The sequence below is a fragment of the Camponotus floridanus genome, unplaced genomic scaffold (genome assembly GCF_003227725.1).
Source record: "Camponotus floridanus strain SB8 unplaced genomic scaffold, Cflo_v7.5 scaffold97, whole genome shotgun sequence".
NCBI lineage: Eukaryota > Metazoa > Arthropoda > Insecta > Hymenoptera > Formicidae > Camponotus > Camponotus floridanus.
In genome coordinates this window covers 661,890-682,933 of record NW_020229868.1, presented here as the reverse complement: position 1 = coordinate 682,933, position 21,044 = coordinate 661,890, and the positions used below count along the sequence as shown (strand labels likewise).

Below are 21,044 nucleotides of genomic sequence, written 5' to 3'. Positions count from 1 at the left end.
AAATAACTCTCTCCTAAATATCTCAATTTCTATCAGTCGAGCAAACTAAACATGTTATACATAGAGAGGGAGGTTTGTGACCATCGTTTTAGACAAAAAAACTGTCCAATTCAGCCAATTTGTCAGTCACGTACTAAAAATAGATTTTTTTTATAACCGATCCGTTGTTTGCGACGATCGTTCTGGATTTATATTGAATTGCCGCGAGCAATGGTCCACAATTTTTAAACGGCTTTTTAAATAAATCATCTATATACAGTATTTTATCGCTCGTTTTCTCGTCCTATCCGGACCAAGCATAGTTTCTTGACAGATATTAAAATATCACAACAATGATATTTTTAAATTAAATTAAATTAAATTAATTTCAACTTTATAATTAATTACATAACAAGTCGTATTTTTCGAATAACAGATAATTTGCGGCATAAAATATTATTTAAAAAAAATATATATAATTTGGATGTGCGTGCATACAAATGAAAATGTATATATTAAGAGATCAAATTAATTATTCTCATAGCACTTTGTTAAATTTCTGCAAACTAAACGCGAATGATGTTTCGTTAATTGTTTTTGGCTGTGAAGCTCAATTTAAAAAATTGCTCAATTTAAAAATTCGCTTAATTTGTTTTGATATTTAGTGATTTGTAGTTTGAATATCTCGTTATTCTTTCACCGATTAAATATTTTGCCAAAAATAACACCATGTGTCCATTGACAGGCGATTCCACGACACACTGTATATTCGAGCTTTATGTTAAAAAATTCTCTTCAATGGATTAAGAGCGAGCGTTAAATAACAAGAGTAAGAAACGAAGGAGACAAGAAAGTTCTTCAATTTCGAATCAATTACGGGACTTTGCGGGACTCTTGCTAAAGATCGGGACAAGAAAAACAAAGAGCATCTAATGCAATTCTCTCTACAGAATGTAATATTGGCGGGAAAATCAATAGTTGAGAAATATTTATAGAAACATGATCTCTTATCGCTTTTCGACGCTTCAGGATATTAGAAACGTGCGTGGATTGCGATGATGAGAGGAGAGGAAATAGCCAACGGGCTCTCGATACTTGGATCGAGAATGCTTCTCGAAGCCAGAGCAGCCGAGAAAGGGAGAGTTAGATTTAATCCCTCTGTATCGACCTCGAGTTCTCGCACAAACTATACAACTCTGAAACTACAATAACTTTTCCGTGTTTGCAAGACGTGCAGTTTAACGAATAAACATTTACAAAACCTAAGGTATATTATCATACATATTTTGAGTCATGATACTGTTTATCCGGTATTTGAGTCATGATACTGTTTATTCGGTATATATATAAAAAATTATTCGATAAAATTGTGACATAAATATCAAAGATATTTATGTCACAATTTTATCGAATAATTTTTTTCCAACAATTACAAATAATATGAAAAGAAGGAGAAGAATAATGTACATTGAGAAAAAAAATTGTAAACTTGACTAAATATTTTCAACAAATTATTATTTTTTTTAAATAAAGTATTAAAGTATTTAAAAAAATAATTATTAGCTGAAAATATTTAGTGTCAAATTTACAATTTTTTTTCTCAGTGTAGAAATAAAATTGGATGATATTTTAAATAGGGTCGTATGTCGAAAACATTTTCTCACACAACATTTTTCTTCCATTACCCCAAATCTTTAAGATTTTCCTTCGCGCGAATTCAATCTTCGAGGTGTTTTCTCTAGTAGATATATCAAAATCACTTTGCAAAGATGTGCTTGTTTTCGACGAGTTGATTTCGTCTAAAATGCTCGTGAAAAGCGATGATTTCGCATTTCACGACCGTAAATTCCTCTTACTATCGCGCATCATGCACAGAAATATTCTTTCCAATCGCTCTTTCTTGCTGTCTTTTTGCTTTCGCTTTTGTCTGAGATCGCGATGTAATCTACATTCGATGAGAAACGAGCTAAAACGAGATAAAACACGTAACTATATGTATCTTACATCTCTCGAATGCTGAGGCGAAGGAAACAGAAGTGTAGCATCTCAACACGATAAATTTTGCCATATTTAATATATTCCGCTCGAACCGAACGAGTACCTTGTCGCCGCGACATTAGTTTACATTTTCACTAGTTTTCCGATCGAAAGGAGGAAATTGAATTTAAATGGCATCATCACAACAGAAACGGAACAGGAGCCTCGTACAAAATGCAAATAGTATGAAAACTATTACGCACTTTTTGATTCTCCTCCTCCCTTAAATTAGCATAAATTCTCTCTAAATTCTTCAAGTTATTCTAAAAATATATTAACATAATCTTTTTTCTTTAGTGTAAATTAATTACACGCAATGTAGATTTTATTACCGAAACTTGAATAAAGGGCGATACAAAAATTTCGTATATCACTTTTATTCTAACGGTATACTATAGTATATTTTATGCGAGATTGTATTTCCGGTCGAGCATGGTCAATATTTTTCACGCGACTTTTCGATCAAGAGAACAGAGAGCTATCAAAAATTTATGGAAAATGTATGGATCCCAAATCCTCGTCAAAGAGAGAGAGAGAGACTGGGGGATAGGCGGGGGGGGGGGGGATAAAAGAATGACCCACCTTCCCAAGCTTTACGCCGGAGCACTCAATTTTTCAATACCGCGAGCGAGAAATATCCGCTTCTGCCATTCGTGCATTTGTATATTTGCATCGTCTCTTTTTGTTGTCGCTCGCGGACGCTTTTATGTGCCAGAGAGACCTTCTCCATCCTCTGGAATAAACAGAATATCGTCGGAAAGAGAACGAAGTAATTAGAGACGGAAGCCAGCTGTTCGAAGCGGGAGCACCTTTGTAAAATCGGCTTTAAAAAAAAAAGAAAAAGCGAGGAAAAACGAAAAAAAATCCGATAGAGGTGAAAAATATGCACGTAATATACCTCGTGTTTTTCTTCTCAAATGCACTTCCCATACATTTGCTTTTCTTTCGCAACGAAATATTGAAACTGGGACCGATAAATATCGCGGTAATGGAACATCTCGTCAGTCATAACGATATATTTATCAGTCTCGCGATATTCGCGTAATTATTTCATTTTAATAAAATTTCAATATTAATTTCATTATTAATTCATTATCGCAACTCGTTATCAAATTGTGTTGATTTAATTGTTATAATAAATATATTAATTAAATAAGTTATTATAGTTTATTCAAACATTTAAAAAATATTAAAAATAAAATATTCAAATATTTATTGTAGAAAAATATTTCGGAAAAAGATCTAATCAAACCTTTGTCCCGACAGAAAATTCAGAGATCTAAGGAATTCGTGGATAATAATATGCAAAGAATATGTGGGAAATATTCGAAACATTCTCTACATATGCTACAACGATAAATATCGATCACGCTTATATTGATGCAAACGATATGATAATGTAATAACGACGTGACTCCTTTTCCGGAAGCGAAGCGAAAGAAATGGAAAATCGATGCTGTCGCGAAATAACCAGAAATCTGTGGTTGTTCGGGGGTAGAAAAGGGATTCGAGAGAGGAAATCAACTGCACGGAGCTGATAATATTCAGATACTTTGCGTCGTTATTTCTTGTTGACTTCTTGTTGCAATAAAAATGCATCGATTTGCAAAATCTTCCCTTAAAGTTTTTTTTAATTCTTAAAATACTCTTCGCAAGAAACACATTAAAATATCACACTGTAATATATATCCTATCTTTCAAACTTTTATGTGCTTTCCTATCTAATTTTTTAACACTTGCGATATTTAAACAAATTTGTAAAATAATTGACAGAACTTACAAGAGATAAACGTATATTTATCGCATAATTCACAAGCTGCTAAGCTACAGATAAACCTTAGACTAGGAGACTAATGTCTCGCGGATTTCAGGATTAACATTCAGAGATATTCGCGCAAGTTACAATACCTATACAACACCAAGCTTGATCTTTGTAATCCTAATTTATAGACCAAGGGATATCGTGTAACAACCTTCTCAACCTTTTCGTTGATAAAGAAATGAATTATTCCAAAGATTCTGCTAGTTGAAAGAATTCGATTTCTTGTAAAAACAACTTTATCAACCAACATTATAATTTTATTTCAAAATAACTGAAAGCTAGGCCGTTTTCCAAATCATGTTTTTATAATCTAGTTATGTAGCACTCAATTGGACTTTTACCGAGGAAAAATTGATTTTGAGGATTAATTTTTGATTATTAAGTAATCAATGTGACAGAATAGCTGTAACAACCTCAATGCTTTTTGCTCGCTTAATGCCTAGAAAAGGAGACTCGAGAAGATACGAAAATACATTGAGATCTTAATCGCCCTATCTTTCATGCGCATTTGCATGTAATCGAGCGTGAATTAAACGCAATGGCTGCCACGTTACATTTGCTCGTCTCCAGCGAGAATCGCTTTCGACTCGGTCAATTTTCTTTTCAAACAAGATCGGAAGAGAGAAAGCGATGGGAATATATATTGAATGCTGTAACGGAAATCGGCTTTAGTTGCATTTTAATTATGCCGAGCGTGTTCCAATTTAGCATTACTTTTTATGTCGCGAAAGAATACAGGCAAAGGAAAATCGAAAATCGAAAAATACGAAAATTGATTATTTAATTCACCAAATCGTCCGAGATTTTCCGTTTGGCATCCAACTATATCCATGTAATTATGTATAACTATCTTTTTAGAAAATTGTCTTTTAATGAAAACATGCCTTTCATACATTTTCTTGAACATTTAGTAAATTTTCTTGAACGGAATGAAAATTAATAACTGGACAAATAAATGTAAAATACTAATAATTTCAAACTTGTTAATTTTTAAATTTGTAGCTTTAATTTTTTAATCTATTAATTCTGATTTTTAAATTTCCCTTTTTTTTAATGCACCACAAAATGATTCAACCCAGTTCTGCTTCTCATTGAGAGACGCTTCTGAACTAAATAAGGGGGAAAAAATTAAGATTCGCGATGATTTTGTGAAAGAGCCATCTGTTTTTGCGATACGATGCAATAGGATAGACAGCTATCGATTTTGCATCTATCGGGGGGATCAATCGCGTGTTTTATGACACGTCCCATCGCGAGACTCTTGCGAGGGATATCCGGCGGACGTGTGTGCAGAATGCTCGCTATAAATAGGGATTTCCGTCGTTGACTCAATCTCTAACGTTACCGCTTTGTTTTCTTTCGTAATTTCTCTAGTGTACAATGTGCTGACTTGTTTATCTCTCGCAAAACGTAAGTTTATTGCGAATTTATTGTTTAGTTCCACGCTCGGACAAGAGCTCGAACATCGATTCGGATGTTTAATAAACCAGTAGTACTCGATTAAATTGTGTTTTAGCGTTCTGGTATTTTTTTTCAAATTAATGTCATTTTATTTCGATCAATTATTTCACCCAGTCACGTGGATTAATATCTCGATAAAAACTAGAAAATTAATCTATATCGAAAATATCGAATTTTTTATTCTGCCTCGTGAATTCTGTATGAAACGGACATGTCACATCGATGGGTATATCATATTCCATGTATCATAAACTGATCGGTGGACAGGATTATCGTCTTATCGATCTGCGAGGCGATCGAATGGAAAGTAAAACAAGGGTAGGAATGACATTTTGAGGAGGGCAACGGCACCGCCGGCGATGAATAATTCAATCGTTGATTTGCACGAGTCAGTAGAAACGTCGGCTCGATTTCGACATCGGTTCTTTCCACCCGGGTTACATCGATCGAGCGCCCTTAAAATAACATCCATCCCGCGCTCATAATTTGACCCGCTCTCGACGCTCTCGATGAATAAATGACGCGCAGGGTCGAGGGATCATCGAGGCAGTATTTTAATCTTGTGTGTCAATTTTCGAAATCGACTTTTTCTCAGTAACTTTCTTCTCAATATCGCGCACAAGAATGCCACTAAAATATTTTGCTATAATTTTGCATGAAAAAAGTTTATTTAAAAATAAAATTCAAAAGTTTATTATTTAATTAATATATAACTGCTTCTCTCTTGCAGACAATACACATCTCTCTAGTTTCCTCTCTCTTTCGAGAAATCCATAGTACAAGGGAAGCACGATCGATGTGTGACACCGCGGATATATCGGCGATGCGCGTCACGGAAATTAAAATTCTAATTTCTGGTTGATCAAAACGCGAATACTCGTATGCTCACGCGTCGATGCGCGTTGCATATTTCAACGGATTCACGCGGTGCAACGCGATATTTTGCTCGAAACAAGCGCTCTCATATGGAGTTTTCACGCATCGCGTGTTAATCAGATCAAAAGAGCTATATCGAGTCTCTAACGAGATATTTTTCCGCTTTAACGGAATCACGCTCTTTCCATCGAATTTCGTTAATTGCTATTTATTCGTCTATTCTGTCTCTAGATTACTTTTCAATTTTTCGCACCCCACTTTTTTTACCTTCATCTTTTCGTCGACGAATATTGTCGAGAGGCAAAAGTTGTCGTTGCTCGTCGCAATCTCAAGGACTGTAATTTCCGTTTCTCGCCGTGATATTCGATCCCCGGTGAAGATTTACGGCGGAAAAATACGGTTGACGAGTGGACGTAAATTCGCTCTGTTAATGAGCTCAACAGGTGCATGGGGTATATTCGAAATTGAAGCTTTTACCTCACGACTGCTTGACACGCGTGCGCGAATCGTCGCAGCCTCGCGAAATTCACATCTTCGTACACGTTCTTATACGTTCCAATCGTGAAATCGGATCGATTTATATCGGGACGATAAAGGAAGCAAAAGAGGAACAAAAGAAAAGCCGGAAAGTGGAACCGAGCGCGAGCAACGACAAAAGGAGGTAGGTATTCGACGGAATGGAGAACGAGAAAATACGGAGAGATAAAGGAAGAAGATGCTTTTGTATGCCAGATGAAACTCGCGCGGTGAAGAAAACGAGGGGATTTCATCGGAAACGAGCGCTTTGATGAAAATACGTTCGGCGCAGCGAGGATTTTCTTCCTTGACGGGTTCAAAAGACTCCTCGGTGACTAAACGCGATTAGCGCGAGTAGAAAACCCAATGTATACATTCGTCTCGACAAAAGGAAATGTACATTTTTTTTAAATAATTAATGTTTGATTGTTCAACTAGGAATTTTATCTCCCACGCTTCAAATATTTTACTTTTGTAGCTTCCTAAAAAGAAATGTTGAACCTTTGCAAAGTAACAGGTGCGATCACTATAAAATATATTTATAGTTGGATCATAAAGTTATTTTTTTTAATTATAAATTAGTAATCAAGAGAGAAAGAAAGAGAGAGAAAATTCTTATTTTAATTTTAAATTTTCTGAAAAATATATTTAATAAAAAATAAGCTAAAGAATAGAAAAAAGAAGAAATACATTCTTTTTTCGAAAAAAGTAAGATTATTGATAATAAAGAAAATTTGCATATTTAAAAAATGTTTTAATTCAAGAAGTAAATGATTTTGATTTTTCAAGTAGGAACCTTATTTCACGCGTCAAATATTTTATCGTACTTTTCTCAGCTGTCTGCAAATGTTATCCTTCATGCCATAATATAATTTTATCATTTCGTGATATATCTAGTCGAATCATAAAGTTATCTTTTCTAATTATTGATTAAGAGGATGCATTTATATAATGATTTTAAAAAATAATCAAAGCAAAGAATTTTTATTTTAATCTTAAATTCTCTGGAAAACATAAACAATAAAAAGCCAAAGATTTATCTTGAAAAAAAAAGAACTATTGAGATGAAGAAGGTGAAGAAAATATTCCTTATTATAATGATCTCTCATGTTCGCTTATAATTAGTTTAATAACTTTTTAGTCACACTCACCCGACTTCGCCCAATTTGACCACTGGATAGGGTTGTGGAATAGTTGATAATCGCGAGACAATGGCAAACAACAGCGATCCCGTTGGCAGAACCTAGTGAGAGATTTAATTGGCTGTTAAACGATCGTTCAGACTCGATAACTGGAATAACCCCTCGCATTTCCCTCTCTCTCTCCGTTCAATTAACGCTAATTACTCTTAACCGTATAATCAATATATACTGAAAGGACGCGCACGAAATTGTCCTCGCGATAAATCGATAAACATAAGATACGATACGAATGTACAACGAGCATTGAACGAATATTTGAACAAGTAATTTTGCAAATTTGCATTTTAGATATGTCATAAAAATGGTGAATACAATCTTTAATCTTATTCAAGAAATATCAAATTATTTTATTTCATTTTATTTTATTTGACATTTGCAATTTCAAATTACTTTATTTCATTTTATTTTATGAAAATATTTTATTACAATTTTTTTCGTTTTATTCGATACACTCTTCGTATATTTCTTACATATACAAAATGAATGGGATCGCAATAAACTAGATGTCACGTAGAGTTTTTAAAATCGATAAAATATTGAGTCTCGACTCTTTCCAAAATTATTTTCAGATATATCTGGAAATATTTTCTATGACATAATTCGGCAAATTTCGAAATATCACCGCGATGAATAATTTTATTTATGCCAACAATCCGTAAATGAATTTTACGCCGAAAAACTATCGCGTTTTGAAATACGGTTTTGTGGGCGCGTTATTACGTTTCGATCGCAAACAACCGGGTCTGTTTGGTCAAACCCGATCAAACCGTGCTACAATTAATTAACACACATTGCACAACATGGTATTGTCCGATTGCAAACAATGTCGAAATAATTAGTATAGCGAATAATGCGCTATGTGAGAATAAATGTGTTTGTTAGAAACAACATAAATTAGAGAGCGCGAGAGAAAGAGAGAAAAGGAGAGAGACAAGAGTGTTTTTTCGCATTACTTTCATGTATGTGAAATCTTTTTTTACATGTTACATCATTTTATAATTTTTGACTATTATTTTACGAAATTCAATGATATAAAATATTCCGAACGTAGTTTCATAGAGTGACACAGCCACAGAGATACACGTTAAAGGAACATTTTTCTTGCAGGGTAATCATTTTTTAACAGGTAATTAATATACGCCATGTGTTTCGGAGTATAAACGCGTTTGCTAGAAACGAGACCCTTTCAACCCTTTGAAACGGGACCATTACGATGTAATGAATATGAATGCAAACATAAATTTTATGAAAGCTACGTAAAAGGACGCGTAAAATAGGCAGAATTTATGAGGTTGGGAAGAAAATGGTAATTTTTTTACTAATCCGTTTGTTGAATATATGAGCAAATCGATCTCTTTTAATACAATCGATATTAAATTATAATTATTTAAAAAAGTAATTGTGTGCTATACTATACTAATATATAAAATTTATTATGTGCTCGCGAAATATCAACATCTTGTAGTCGTTATATTATCTTTCCTTTATGAGCGTGAATAATATTAGATCGTTTATGCGCCACGGCTTATAACTTGCCAGAAAGCTGTTTCGAGGATCGAATGCATTCTGTCGCGGATGCAATGGAAGCAGGAAGTAGGCGGCTTATTAAATTCTCTACGATAGCGAAATGCGTAGTAAAGCGAATATAGCCACTCTCTATCTATCTCTTTCTCTCTCCCTCTCTCTCTCTCTCTCTGTCTTTGCTCTTCTCTCTTTGAGAGTTAATAATTCTCCTTTACACGGTACCGTGGACCGTAGAGAGCCATTTTTCATCTGACGGATTCTTTGATCAATTTGAGATAATTTCTTTTCACGGCGGAAAATGTCGAGATATATTTATTTTTCATTGCGAGCTCTTCATTTTCGATACATCGACTCTCTCTAATAATTGGAAATTGGACACTAATTACAATCAAACGATTATTTTATTATATTTTGATGAGGATGCTCTTTTCTCAATTGTCGACATTAAGTTTTAATCATTTTAATTTTTTAATTAGACTAGAATATTTTTAATATGTGCATCATTTTTCATTAAAGGTACTTTCATTAACTTTGATGAAGATGAAAGATACATGTTATTAATAATATATTTTCTGTGCCATATATATTGAATATATTTTTAATATTACAATATATATTAAAATATATATTAAATATATATTAAATGTATATTAAAATATATATTTATATTTATAGGTACATATCATCGACCATGTTCGGAATCGAACAAAAGGACTAAGGGGAAGAATTATCGATTTTAAAAAATCGATTTTTCTTAGTGAAAATTTCCTAACAAAGAATATATTAGATGAAAAAATTTCTACAAAAATTTCTACAAAAATTTCTACAAAAATTCTATATAAATAATTAAAAGAAAATGTGTGTTTTGTATATCGTGAATATCGTACAAAGCGCGAGATTTACACCCCATTTATAAAAGTTTCGCGCTGCGAAAGCGTGGGATATCGCGACGATATGAACCGCGCGTTACCTTCCAAAAGCTGTTTACATGAACGCGGGCATATGTAGGGTTAAAAGTATCCATGTAAAACGGGTGAAGCTTAAAACTACGCTATAAAGTCGTGTATACAAGGTCTCTCGGAATCACTAGATAATCCCTTAAACGAACCGTTTGCTTGGCTAATGTACAGACGACAACGTTTCAACTCGTAGCAAAGAGTAAATTTTTTTTAATCGTACATTTTGATATTCTCTTTTGTACATTTTTATATTTGTAATTTTTAATTGTAATTTGTAATTTATAATTTTACTAAAATTAACATTTTTAATTTTTATAATTTTTCCTACATTCAAAATTTTTAATAAAATTTCATTAAAAAATATGTAATTTCTGTTATGTGTTTTCTATTTTATTTACAATACATGAATTTTTAATCGTAAAATTATCTAATAAAAACAAAAATTCTCTTTAACACATCTTTTTAATAAACCTACGATTTCATCTATTTTTTCAAAGCTAGATAAATTGCTTCGCACAAAAAGAGATGTGCGACTTTAATTATAAAACTAATTATGTTTATGCTTTTAAATCTGTTGATTCATTTATTAATTAATATTTATTTAAGCATATGTATCCTGATAATTTTACGTATAATTTTTTTTCCTGAAGAGTTTCAATTTACCATAAAAAGATCATATCTTTCGTTCTTGCCATCTTGTCTTATTTCAAGAAGAAAAAGATAGAAGGGATGGATATCCCAAGGCGACAATAAGATACCATCTATCACAATCGAGGGACCCATGTCCACGTCGGTGACTTTTCAAGCATTTGAACGTTTCAATTCCATCTATCCGTATGTAACCGAGCGAGATCGTGGACGCTGTTAGACGCCTTGGAAGCTCTCAATTTCGACGATACGCTAACAGTAAGCATCCGGGAAAATGTAACCAGTCTACCGGACATTGGACTGCTGTTCGTCGACGGTGCGTTTCAAGGAAATCTGATTAAACCGTCTCTGATGAATCTGAATACTCGAGTGCCGTCAGAAGCACGGAGGAGATACGTCGGCCATGGCAGCATTATAATCCCGCTGTTGAAACTGGACAACCGCGATCGCATAATATTACTGGCTAGCGATATTAACGTTAAGTCCAAGATCGTGTCGAATTGTTTCGACGTTCCGGAGGATCGAGATAATGACCGCCTGCATTAAGACGATGCAAACATTCAAGATTGTCGAGCGACACTTGTCGCGAATTTGAAAATTACAAATATTCCTCGCCTTTATTGGAAGAGTGTACTAAGGGAGAAGATGCTTTGTCACATCTCGGATATATACGAGAAGAGACCGACGAGGATAAATCCATGACTTGTCAATTTAAAAATATTTGAAAATCTATTTGCTAAATTTAAAAAAAATTGAAAATATATTTGCTGAATTTAAAAAAAAAGTTGAAGATATATTTGCTGAAAGACTAGAATATTTACGAAGGATACAAAAATTTATGACACTAACGTTTACATTAACGTTTCGCAAGTTATTGCGAAATAATAAATAAAAAAGGAAATAGAAATAAAAAATAAATTTTGCAAAATAGTATATCTAAATTTTAAAAAGCTTGTTGCATAAAAATCCAGAATTGTAAAATAATAAATAGAATATTGTCGCAATAACAAAAAAAAAACAGATCTTTTTATATAATTTTATATAAATATATATATGAAATTTGACGTAAATAAAAGATTTTTATGTGAAAAATTGTTTTTATAAAATAATAGAAAAAACGCATCCGAGTAATTTTTTTCAACTCTTCGAAAAACAAAATTGACAAAATTCAAACTGTTTTGCAAAATGTCCAGTACAAATGTAAAACTTTATATACATTCTGAAAGAAATATTTGCATCGATGAATCGTTGTTACTTTGGAAAGAGCGTTTGTCTTGGAAACAATATATACTTTCAAAAAGAAATCGTTTTGGGATCAAATTCTTTGCATTATGCAAAAATAAAACTGGCTACATCCTATCTAATTACTGCGTATAAATTGGTAAAAGTACATATTACGGTTCATATTATCCAGAATGCAAGGCTTCAACTCGCATTGTCCTTCAATTGTGTCATCATATTTTAAACCGCTTATTCCGATTAAATTTAGATAATTAAGGTAAATGGCTATAACTTCGTCAGCGGATATAATTTCATCAAGCCTTCTTAAAATTAAATAAATTAAGCAATCTTGCGTATACCGACTATATTTTCCGATTTGAAACAATTTGAACATCGGTTTCAAATCGGGAAATATAGTCGATATACGCGAGATTGCTTAATTTATTTAATTTAACGAAATTATATCCGCTGACGAAGTTATAGTCATTTACCTTAGTACACTAATATAGAACTTGCAAAACAGATATTATTGATACAATGCGGAAAAACAGGTGGTATTCCTTCAGATGTAAAAATAAGAGAAAAAGGGGAACATATTGCGATATAAAAACAAAGTGATGTTATGGAAATGGAAAGATAAAAGAAATGCATTGCTATTTAGTACGATACATGACGATAATATGGTGGAAATAGAGAAACGAGTTGTTAAAAAAATGAGACCTGGTCCTTGACTATGATAAGAACATGAATGGAATCGATAATAGTGATGGGATAATTGTAACATATTCAATAGCAAGAAAGAGGCTAAAAAAATATTATGAAGAAGATATTTCTTCATCTTCTAGACATTATATCTGCCTGAATTCCCATTTGTTATGTAAAAAAGACAATGGAACCTTAAACAGAATAAACTTCTTGCTCCAATGTATTAAAAAAACTAGAGCGATATGCAATTCAAGATGAAAGTTCGATAAATATTTCGACAGTTGGTCGGCTAGCTACATTTCCCAAGCCTATACGTCTTATTAAAATAAAACATTTTCCAGATTTTATACGCAGTATTTTATCAAAAACTAATTCTACGCAATATTGTTTCAAAGATGGATTTCTAAAGGAAACATATTAGTGTCCTACACGTGAAATATCACTATGTCTTGCACCCTATTTTCAAAAATATCATATTTTATAAGAAAAGAATAAATTTTTTATTTCTCTTTGTATTTTCCGTTCTTTCATGTATGAATTTTTCCTGTTTTATTTAAATTCTCAAAACTGTAATAACATTTGTTATATTAATGAATTCTGAATAAAATTATTGATTTTTTAAATAATTTAATTCATAGTATTTGTTATTTTATTATAATTAATTTAAATATACAGGTGTACTCACTCTGTTGACGAACATACTCGTCATCGTTTGATTTTAATTAAGCAAGCAAGTATACATTTTTAAAATTCCATCGTTAAAGAATTGACAACGACTCGTTCGTCCACGTCATTGCTGATGAATGAAAAATCGGGAAATCAAAGATGAAACGTCACTGGTGAATAGCGATTTTTAAAATTCTGACTATCAAATCGCCATTCTTTGGGAAAAATTCAAAATATCTTTCTGCGATTGGAAAAATAAAAAAAAATCGAGTGGTTTTTTAAATATCAGATTTTACGATTAATGCTTCATATTCGATTACGAAAATATCTTGTTTTTATATAACTATATTAAAATATTAATAATAACAATATTTATTGAAAAACTTACTTCTAGCGAAGGGGTTTCAGATAATACGATGATGCGCGGAGCGTCTCGTTAGACTTGCTGCTCGCTCGAGTGTTGCGGCACGAATGATGAAAGGTCGCGGCGATACATCGTAAACAATAGTTCACCATAACTCGTGTGTAAAGACCGCATACATATATAACTATTATGCAACAATTCATTCGTTGCCATTACATTATGTTTATTATATGTTACATAACATATTATAAACTAAAATACACATCGAAATTTTGAATATTATAGTTTCCCAATAACCATCTTTTTTTAATTTTAATTTATTCTATTTATTCACTTTTATTTATTCTTTAACACTTTAATTTATTCTATTTATTCACTATTTTAGTGATAAAAATGTCGTAAAATGCTACTCTGCGTTGATAACAATTTTGTAAATACGACTGGAAAATGAATCGCAGTTTCATCTGATAAATCTGATTTGCGTTATTTCTCTCTGTACAATTTCTGTACGTCGTATGTAAAAGTGTTATGTAAAATATCATAATAATTATTGTATTACAATGATTAGTGCGCATGATCAAATTATCTATCGCGAATGAATAAATTTCACGAATAAATGATTCAAGTATTATAAAAAAATAGGAAAAAATAAAGGGAAGAAAAAAGTCTACGGAAATATCAAGGAGCAAAATCATCTAATGTCCTTTTAATAATAGATTCTTTAATCAATTTGGAGTTGATTTTTCCTAGTGAAAATACCGAGGCATCGATCATTTGCGCGAGTTACAAACGAAAAAGTTGAAAGGAAGTTCTCAAAGCAAACTAAACTAAAATTAAAAGATTAACAAAACTACGTTTGTGTTTAATTTCAGGCAAAGTTTACTTTAATAGAATTTTAATTCGAAGGTTAATTACTCTTCAAGTTATTTAAAGATATATATAATGCAAAAAATAATGCACTCTCTCGACAATTTCGCTGAGGTCATCTCGAGATCATCATGAGAATTTGAAATTCAACAGTTACTGCGAGAAATCGATCAAAAATGTACATGTTATATGTTTGAAAAATTTCATACAACTTTGTAGGATTTACTAGGGAATCAATTTTAAACATCATTACCCGAAGCTTATAAATTAATTATTGTTAAAGTGAAACAGGCGAAAATAATTCCAGCTTCCTAGAGACGCACGTGAGATCCTGCTTCGGTTTCGGTTCGAAGATATTTCAGGTGTTTGGATGTATTCGCGTATAACCAAATTTACAACGCGGCTGTTTGCATCCTCGGGGGAAATTATCCTCGCAGCGGTACGATAAATTTGATGCCAGACGCTAATTATTATTCGGAAAGGCAATTTATCCGCCCATGTAAAAATTCTATCGATTGCCGCGCCAGGTAGACTCGAAACAAAATCATCCGTGCAACTTATTGTTAGGTAAAAAAAAATATGATCCATGAGAGAGACGTATAATGATCGGCCAAATTCATCGGAGAAATGTCAAGCAGCGAGTCTGTTTCGGTCTCGTTGATATTTAACCGCATTCTCATTAATTAAATATTACCTGCCCAATAGGAATGTGCGTAATTTATGCGTATAAATAATTTCTGTATTTAATAAATTTCCAATTTACATTCGATATGATGTTTGCCAGATGTTTAGTCAAGTGAAAAATCTGACACCGACAAGTTTTCCACTTGTGTGTCTAGAGTTCTTATAAAGTTTCGTGAATGATGAAGTCTGAAATTCTTGGAAAATCGGGAATTTTCAAACTTTCCGAATAATCGTACCATCGTATAACGAAGTCTGTCAAACGTTTGCGTGCGCAACAATGAATATATGTCAGAGGTCATGTAGGAAAGCATCGCAGAATGAACGAGAGGCGATAACGAAAATGATTTATTCAAAATATCCAAAACAGTATTTCGATGGTCGGTGGAGATATATATCTATATATATACATATACACAATGCTAGTTTACAGCGTATTTCCCAAAAGACACGCGGCTATGCACGAATGGTCAGCGTCCATTCCCCGCGAGAGATATGGATTGAATTGTTGATGTTGAGTAATACCCGACGACGAGCAGTTATCGGAAAGCGATAACAACGATGTGTTATATAACGGTTAACCTTATAGACCTCAGATGTGGTCCGCGACGCGTAAAACTCGTTTTTTTACTTTTATTTCGCCAATTAATTTGGTCTCTCTCTCTCTCTCTCTCTCTCTCTCTCTCTCTCTCTCTCTCTCTCTCTCTCTCTTTGTGCGCGTTTTCGAACCTTGCTGTTTGTATCTCGAAAATATAATTCCATTCCGAGCCTTTATGTGGAGCAACGATCAATTCAAATGGCGAAAAATCGAGCCGAGACAATCTCGTTTGAAAATTCCAATTCAGAATATGAACAGCAGGATGAAACAAAAAAAAAAAAAAAATAAATTTGTTCATCTGAATTCTTTTTCAAAAATAACTATATGCTTTTTTGTATTAATTGATTTCTTTCATTAATTTGTACATTAAAGTATCGAGATAATTGACAAATAAATATTTTATGAAATATTTCATAGTTTTTGTAAAATTATATCAAATAAAAATATAAAATATCTCGCAATATTCAATTTTTAATCTTACTTTTATAACTTTTTACGTCGAATATTGCGAGGGATCGATTTATATAGAAAAATTAGCTTGGCTGCATTTAAAAAAATGAAGGTAATCTCAGAGGCGTTTCCACTTACGGAAAAAATATTACTATCATGTTATGGCTCTCTAGATATCGTGTAACTCATAATTACAATTTTTCATCGTTAAAAATAGCACAAGTATTCCAGGTGGACAAGTTACCGCCACATCTTGTACATGTGTGCTAAATAAAAAAAGGAACAACTTCAGAGAAAATGGATCCGTGAGACGACTGTATAAATTTATATAGTAATATATATGTAAATATGTATAACATGTGAAGGAACGACAACGAAAAGATGAAGACCATCCAAGAGGCATACGAGAATTTCACGTTCCAAGTGTGCATGAATGGATCAGTAATATCTCCTTCTGCTAGATTGCAACCCTGTCAGATCGATCGGTTGGAAGAGAGAAATGGAATCGCACAAATTATTTCCTCGACCACGTAACGCCGGGATTGGATGCTAATGTATTTGGGCTTCTTATTAGGAGCTGCGAGATTCAATTAACGTGAGTTTGCCGTATCCGTTCGAGCGATGCCAGAAAGGAAGGAAGGAGAGAGAAAGAGAGAGAGAAAGAGAGAGAGAAAATGGCCAGAAAAACGATATTACATATTTATTCGCGCGTAGAAAGAACAATTTCGCACGCCACTTAAGTTCTCATCGAGGCATAAATCTCGGTGTTGAATTTTTCCTCTCTTTTTTTTCTCTTTACCAGAAATATGTATTTTCATCGTATTTTTAATTTTCGATTCGAAAAAAATCGCAAATTCATATCGTAGCGATATGAATCGAAATGTGAAAAAGCGAACGTTGTTTTGCGCGAAATCGTTCCGCGCTTAACAATCGTGTCGTGTCGCGCGTTCAAACGATTGTGCCTGATAAATGAAGTTTTTAATGCTCTTATCGCGGCGCCGTGCGCCATTTGTCGATTGTTAATTCCGAGCCGCCGGCGGCGATGTCGTAACTAAATTAATTACGCGAGTGCCTGTTTCGTGCGATTACAATGTTTCGCGCGTACGCCTCCCCGTCCCGTTAAAACACGCTCCGAAATGAGAAACGAGAACCGACACGGCGCAAAGTTACGCGGGACTTGGCGCTTCCCCGGGTCGGGTTTGCATAATAGGGGAGTAAATATGCATCTGCGAACCGGGAATTGAAACTGTTATAATATCTCCGTAAATTGGCGTAATATGTTTTTTTTTTCCAAAAATGAAAACGCGCGATGATATCGGATTGTGTGTCTCTCTCTGTGCGAGCCTCGATAAATTGTGTAACAACAGGTTTCGATCTCCTCCGCGAATATTGCAGGTTTACTGTGTATGAAATATAGCGATTTAGAAGCATCGCTTCTGAACTTTCATAAAAGCAAATCTTCTTTCCATAATCATATACAATATATAATTAATATTTTCATAAAAAGATTATAATTAAATTAATTATAATCTTTTTATGAAAATATTTTGCAGTTTTCTGCGAAATACTTGCGATTATTTTGCAGGAAATATTTCAACTATATAGCCGAAAATACTTTAATTTTTTATTTCAATTTTAATTTTCATTTTCATTTTTATTTATTTTCTTATTTTAATTTCAATTTTTCAACCTTCTACATTTTATCCAAGTGAAATTACTTTTTGTTGGTTTTTTACTCCAAGAAACACGTAGAAATCGTGTCTCTCTCACATCAAATATAAATATACATTGTCGCCTCGAAAATTAAATATGTGAGAATATCGTGTTGCTACAGGAACAATATTTTTATATCCCATGCAATCAAACACCAAGATACATTTGATGAAACACATAAATCAATAAAACAAATAAAAAAATAAATACATAAATAGGAGAGAATCTAATAGCTGAAATGGTGGACATAAAAATTCGTCTCACGCAGTACACGCAGTGTGTTTCACTGTAAGTTTCGCAACTTTAGTCTTTCAACTTGAATCGGTGCTACCCGTCACGTCTCGCGTCGCGAATTTTCCGAGTTCATCCAGTAATTTCGTTACTACGTCTAGTTCGTCTAACGAAAAAGTTGTTCTTAAAGTTACAGCTTTACAACGTGAAATTGCGCCATCGTCGTTGTTTTCGCTACAAGGAGAGAGGGGGAGAAAGGAAACAATAAAGAGAGAAAGAGACAGAAAAAAGAGAAATTCGCATCTTGTTGCCCCTTTCCTTCCTTTGCCACACGTGTCAACGACCGAGCGCGATTGTCGATAATCCTCCTCTAGGCCCTTCGAGGCACGGTTCCGGACCGTTTTTATCAAGGCACGTCGCACGAAAGTCCGATAATTCAATTTGCGGTCGCCGCGATTTCCGTCCTCGTGAACCCTACCACCTCTATCCTACCCTACGTCGTCGTGGGTTATGTACGAGGACGCAAGCGTCGTTAATAATGCTCCCGCGCGTCTGGTTTTATATCGTACATGTTAATGAACAATCTCGTTACGAATTCAGTTCTCCTCGGTGCGGGCCCCTCCTCCCTCTTCTCCTCCCTCGCACATAGCAGTCGATAATAATCCTAGGTGACGATTCCTGGAGATTTGCAGAGCGTACATTTTAATGCAATTAGTACACAATCAAAATCTATCTAATGGAATTAAAATTTATACGATTTATTTTACAGCCGCGCCGAAGAGAAACAAAGGCGGATGAAACGCACGCGCATTTCCGGGAAATTCGAGGGAAGATACGGTGACAAAGGCTGGATTAAAGCGAGAAAATGCGACGAGCACTCGCGGCGCATCGCGATTCGAGACGTCGAGACAATGCCAGGAGCATAAGACCGGGAGGAAGGAGTCAGGTGAGAAAGAGAAGAGGATCCCCCGCTCCTCTCATCACCTCCCTCCCCCCTAACGATGTCTAAATAGCTTCCTTCCGCGTTAGCTTCGCTCGCGAATCTAACTTTTCGCTCTCGCGTAGTTACGGGAGAGGAATACTCCGCTTCTCCGATGCTCGGAAGGCGCGCGAATATTCCCGGATCTCCCGCAATTTTCCAGAAGAATGCCCCGTTCCACCCTCGCCCGCCCCTCACTCGCCGATGCGAATCGGATTTCGTACCGTATCGAGGGATTCCCCTTGGAAACTTATTCGCGCGCGTATCACCGGGAACAGATTGATAGCCGGAGTCTTTGCCGCATTTCTCGAATTTTGCGCGACAATTGGCGCAAGGATATACAATTCTTTTCTCATTTTCCGCAGCATCGCGTTCCCTCCTTTCTCTTCCCCTTCATTCTCTTATCGCTCCAAAATTGAGGCGACTTAACGTTTCAAGATCTGCTTTGAAAAAAGCGTACATCTAGATATCTTTCTTTCTTTAAAAGTTAATCGCCTCAATTTTGAAATAATAAAAGAAATATAAACATTCCAACAAACTTTCTACAAGATGTATCATTCTGTCGAGAAATAATCAAGTGGACGGATAAAAGACGTTGATGTTACTTTATACTTTAATGTTGGCTAAATTATGCAGAACATTTCATGATAAGCATTGTGTAGGAGATAATGGAGCTTTCTTTTTTCATCTCTTTACATTAAATTTAGTAATAAAAGTCATTTTCAATCACTCGGAAGTCATTATGTTACTTTTTGAATAAAACTATATGATAATTTTTTTACTTACATATTGCAAATCGATTTTTAATTTTCGTGTTTTATGTTTTATATATGCTAAATGCAACTCGGTGATGAATAATAGCGAAATCTCTCTTTTAATTAGTAAATTAAATAAATATTTTTGGGGAGGAGTAACGTCGAGAAAATTAATAACAAAGTGGATGTTTTTTAGATAGGTAGTAAATATTGACAAAAATTGCTCTCAATCGTGAAGTGAAATTAATGTTGTTTTAAATGTATAGAAGAATCAAAGTTACAAGAAACAAAATTCGCGAAATGTAATCAATGAATACTTATTATTATAACCGAATAATAATATTAATAAATAATAATGATTATTGATTATCATAAATAATCGAAAGTAGCTTTTTCTAAAAAGCAAATCAAAGCCATTAATAAAAATAAATAAATATATAAATTGATAATTTCTTTCGTAGTATATAAAAAACATAATACATATAATAAATACATTGAAAATAAAAATTAAATTAAAAATGAATTAAGAAGATCAACAAGGCTCTGAATATGAGGTATATAAATTCAATTTAAATATTTCGAGTTAATAAGAGCTAGATGCCAGATGAACCGATGATCATCTGTCACTTTCACAGAAAATTATTTTTTTTACGAAACTGATTAGTGTGTTGCGAGCGCGAATGTTTTCGGCCTTGTAACAAGTAAATGTACAAATTATACGAGATTCCTAATTTTAATATTTACACATATAAAATATATGATGTTTTAATACTAAAAAATATAACTTCTC

At 33.6% G+C, this 21,044-nt stretch overlaps 1 protein-coding gene across 11 annotated transcripts in view; it reads right to left on the bottom strand.

The window, feature by feature from the left end:
- LOC105248709 (protein-tyrosine sulfotransferase) overlaps positions 1-21,044 on the bottom strand; it is a 322,406-nt gene that overhangs the window by 14,030 nt on the left and 287,332 nt on the right. For 8 of the 11 annotated variants that reach the window (XM_025415097.1, XM_025415101.1, XM_025415095.1 and 5 more), the window contains one exon: positions 7,843-7,934. The exons of 2 other annotated variants lie outside the window; for them this stretch is intronic. The gene's annotated coding sequence lies outside the window, so the exon portion shown is untranslated. Of the gene's footprint in view, positions 1-7,842; positions 7,935-14,004; positions 14,064-21,044 lie in introns of those variants that run through there. One more of the 11 variants, XM_025415104.1, reaches the window with a different exon arrangement.